Genomic DNA, 4393 nt, shown 5'->3' with positions numbered 1-4393 from the left:
CCTGCTGCTCCTAGGCCTCTATAGCTTTCTCAGGCATGAATCAGGCACTACCAAGTCAGCTTCTCCCTTAGCTGCAGGGACCCATACAAGCTTTCTGAGTGGTGCCCTTGAAGCCACCTCCCCTCACTGGACTTCAGAGGGAAGTAGGAATTTACATAATGGCAACCATTCTCACCCAAAAAAATTTCCTCACATGTTCTCTGTCCCTCTCTCCTCTCTCAACTCTATAAAAAAGAGTTTTAAAGTACATGAGAGGTTCAAGTGACCTTGGACCAGTTTGGGGACATTTTCTTTGTAAGTTGTCTATATGGTGATTTGGCTTTGGAATACAACCGGTGTCATAATTTGGTGTCTGTATAGAAGCTTCCATTTTAACATCCTGTCACATAAGGAAGTTCTCATGGGCTAGTTGAAAGAGCACAGTTTGGAGTCAGAAGACTTGAGCCCATGTCTACGTTGCTTCTCTTAAATGTATGACCTTGGATAATAATGATAATCAGGATGCACACCTCACCAGATTGTTAGGTGGTAAAGAGTTGTAAATATTTAAATATGACACATGAAATCGATTTTACAGTAAAATTTTTGTAAAGAGCAAATGAGATCAAGTATATCTAGCATGTTGAAAGGTGTAACTTACTAGGCAAATGTAAGCGGTTATTAAGAATATAAAATGTTGCTCTTCCCATAAGCGGCCTGAGGTGATCTCACAAAATGGTTCGCTACTCACCTGACCCAGAAAACCCCACAAAATCATGCAAATCTAGAGGCTCAAATCTTCAAGTCCTTTTTAAGAATGCCCGTGAAGCTGCCCAGGCCATCAACGGTATGCACATCCAAAAAGCCACCAAGTATCTGAAAGATGTCACTTTGCAGAAGTAAGGTGTGCCATTCAGATGTTACGGTGGTGGAGCTGGTAGGTGTGCCCAGGCCAAACAGTGAGGTTGGACACAGGGTCGGTGGCCCAAAAAGAGTGCTGAATTTTTGCTCCACGTGCTTAAAAATGCAGAGAGTAATGCTGAACGAAAGGGTTTAGATGCAGATTCTCTGGTCATTGAGCACATCCAGGTGAACAAATGTGAACAAAGCCCCCAAGATGCGCCGCCGCACTTACAGCGCTCATGGTCGAATTAACCCGTACGTGAGCTCCCCTTGCCACAGTGAGATGATCCTTACTGAAAAGGAACAAGTTGTTCCTAAACCAGAAGAGGAGGTTGCACAGAAGAAAAAGATATCCCAGAAGAAACTGAAGAAACAAAAACTTATGGCTTGGGAGTAAATTCAGCTTAAAATAAAGTGCAAATAAAAGTAAAAGAAAAAAAATAAAATGTTAATAGTTATTGCTGATTAATTTGGAGTTTCCCCAGCAGACACCTTCTCCCTTCCACGTGCAATTGAATATCATGCACATCTTTCTCCTCTGTAGCTTGAGAACCTTTCAAAAGACAGTTGAGGGGCAGACATGGATATATGACTGTCCTGCCATAAACCTCTCTAAGCCTGGCCTCCCCAGCTGGCTCACTCTGTCACCAGCAAGATTCTTGACGGATGGAGCGGGACAGGGGGCAGGCTTGTGCCCAGCTGTGTCGAGTTGACTTAACTTATCCAGCCATCTGTAACAGGGAAAATAAGCATCCCACACACATGTGTGAAGTGAACAGATGGAGGACTGGGGATGACACCAGTCCTTCAGGGAGATGCAGGGCCTATGGCTCCCCTCCTAGAGCAACCTTTCAAAAGGATTGCACACTGTTCAGACACTTTCTCCAAAAATCCCTTTAACTCCTCGTGAGCCACAAGCATGCATCTCTTGCCTGGCTGCTTCCAAACACAGGATGCTCACCGGAGAGACACAATTCTTGTCTGGCATCCAGTGGCCAGACTTGGCATTGTGCTCAACAGAGGAGGGAGCAGTGTCTGCCTGCATCCCTTGGTGCCTAGATTAGGGACTCAAAAGGTATTTGTGGAAGGAACAAAGGAAAGAAGGGAGGAACGGAGGAAGGAGATAGGGAAAGAGGGAGGAAGGAAAGGAGGAAGGAAGGCAGGCAGAAGGCACAAAGGAATACCTGCCGTTTTAGAAAGCCGGGACCCTGCAGAAATGCCCCTATGCAAATATGTACCTTATTGTGGGGAATTTGGGAGGTTTGCAGGCATCCTTCACAAACAAGGATTGAGTGCCTTGTAGGAATGTGGATAATGGAAAGGCTCCAGGACTCTGAGATACCAGACCTGGCCTGAAGGGATGGGTAACTGTGGAAGATACTGTTGGCTGCCTACCCAGTATCCACTCACCCTTCTTCCTTACTAAGAGAACATCAATTTATTTATCTGATGTCTCCCTCAGATTCTCTTCACTTCTTTTGCAGGCAGAAATGGTGACATAATCTAGTTCTGGCTGATGAGGTAAGTAGAAGCCTTCAGGACAGAATCTCTAGGAAAACTTAATTGTTTCCTTATTTTAAAAAGAAGGGGACAAAAAAGTCTTAGCCTTTATGCTCGCTTCTTTCTCCTTTTCTTCTTGCCTGGACCACAGTGTGATTCCTGTAGGTGGAGCAGTCATCTTGCAATCATGAGGACAAAAGTCACATACTATGGATAGAAATACAGAGAGAAAGGTGAAGTGTGGGTGCCTGACAGCACTGTGGATACATTGTACCCGTTCTAGACTGCCTATTTCCAGACTTCTATTTGATTAATCACACTTGAGTTTCTGGTATAAACTGTCAGATGTAATTATAGCTGATGAGTCAGAAATGCAACATGGAGAAGCGCACACAAGTTCTCCTGGAAACCAACGCCATTGTGAGGAGAATCACAGCAGCACACCCACCTGAGTTAGGGGAAGTTATGTTATAAATTATGGTCTCTCCGACTCACAAGTAAGGGGGTAAAAGAGAGAAACCAGATAAGGTGCTGCCAAGGGCCTACAACAGAAAATAGTACCTAGGGCAATTAGTGTTAAGTAGCTGAATGATCTCTCACGGATGATGATGGCAACTGTGATGGCCAATAGAAACAGCTGATTGGCACCCACCTCAAGCGGTGCCCAGGGCATGTGCCCCACCTGCTCCTCACCCCCAATTGGGCTTCTGGGTGCTGCTGGACCCCACTGAGGTCGACCTAACAGGGCCTCATGAAATCAGTCAGCATCCTGCCTGAAGACAGCATTCCCACTCTGTTGGTGGGGGATAGGGCTCTGGGGTTCAGGTGCAGTAGAAAGACAGGTTTTCAAGGAGACAGTGAGAAGGGATGAACAGTTATTGAGGCCACAAGTCAGACTGCCAGCAGACTGGCACCTATAATGGAGGGTTGGCCAACAGGGATGCAGTATAATATTTTACAAGTGCTATCTTGACCCAGTTTTGAGATCATGGCTAAAAAACTCTCAATTCTGCTTTGCAGGCAGTTTGCTAAGCCTGCACCCCAACTATTTTCTTATCAGGCTGTAATACTCCTGGGCTCTCAGACCACAATGGAATTAAACTGGAAATCAGTGACAGACAGATAGCTAGGAAATCCCAAAGTATTTGGAGATTAAACAACACACTTCTAAATAGCACATGGGTCAAAGAAGAAATTTCAGGAGAAATTGAAAAATATTTTGAACTAAATGACAATGAAAATAACTTATCAAAATTTGTGGGATGCATGTAAGCAGTGCTTAGAGGGAAATGTACAGCATTAAATGCATATATTAGAAAAGAAGAAAAATCTAAAGTCAATAGTATAAGCTTCCACCTTAGGAAACTTGGAAGAAAAAAAAAGAGCAAGTTAAATCCAAAGTAAGCAGAAGAAAACAAATAATAAAACTAGAGCAGAAATCAATGAAATTGAAAACAGAAAAGATTAATAAAACTGATAAACCTCCTAGCCAGGCTAATAAAGAAAAAAAAGAGAGAAGACACAGATCACTAATATTATAAGTGAAAAAGGAGCCATCACAACTGATCCCTGGAACATTAAAAAGATAATAAAGGAATATTATGAACAACTCTATGCCCAGAAATTTGATAATTTAGATGAAATTGGCACAATCTACCACAACTCACAGAAGGAGAAATAGATCATTTCAATAGTCCTATAACCTATTAAAGGAGCCCTATTGGCACAATGGTTAAAGTGCTAGGCTACTAATCAAAAGGGCAGCAGTTTGAACTCATTAGCCGTTCTACAGGAGAAAAATGTTGCAGTCTGCTTCCATAAAGATTTTCAGCCTTGGAAACTCAATGGGGCAGTTCTACTCTGTCCTGTAGGGTTGCTGTGAGTCAAAATCGACTCAACAGTGGTGAGTTTGGTTTGGGGTATCTATTAAAGACATTAAATCAATAATTAACAACCAGCCAAAACAGAAAGCACCAGGACCAGATGGTTTCACTGGTGAATTCTATCAAAT

At 43.1% G+C, this 4393-nt stretch overlaps 1 pseudogene; it reads left to right on the top strand.

Annotated features, from left to right (window-relative positions):
* Positions 1-693: 693 nt before the first annotated feature.
* Positions 694-1314, top strand: LOC101351069 (60S ribosomal protein L17 pseudogene; annotated as a pseudogene).
* The last annotated feature ends 3079 nt before the right edge of the window (positions 1315-4393 follow it).

Source organism: Trichechus manatus, unplaced genomic scaffold (genome assembly GCF_000243295.1).
Source record: "Trichechus manatus latirostris isolate Lorelei unplaced genomic scaffold, TriManLat1.0 scaffold00063, whole genome shotgun sequence".
NCBI lineage: Eukaryota > Metazoa > Chordata > Mammalia > Sirenia > Trichechidae > Trichechus > Trichechus manatus.
The sequence above is the reverse complement of the archived record's forward strand: the minus strand, read 5'-3'. Positions and strand labels throughout refer to the sequence as shown.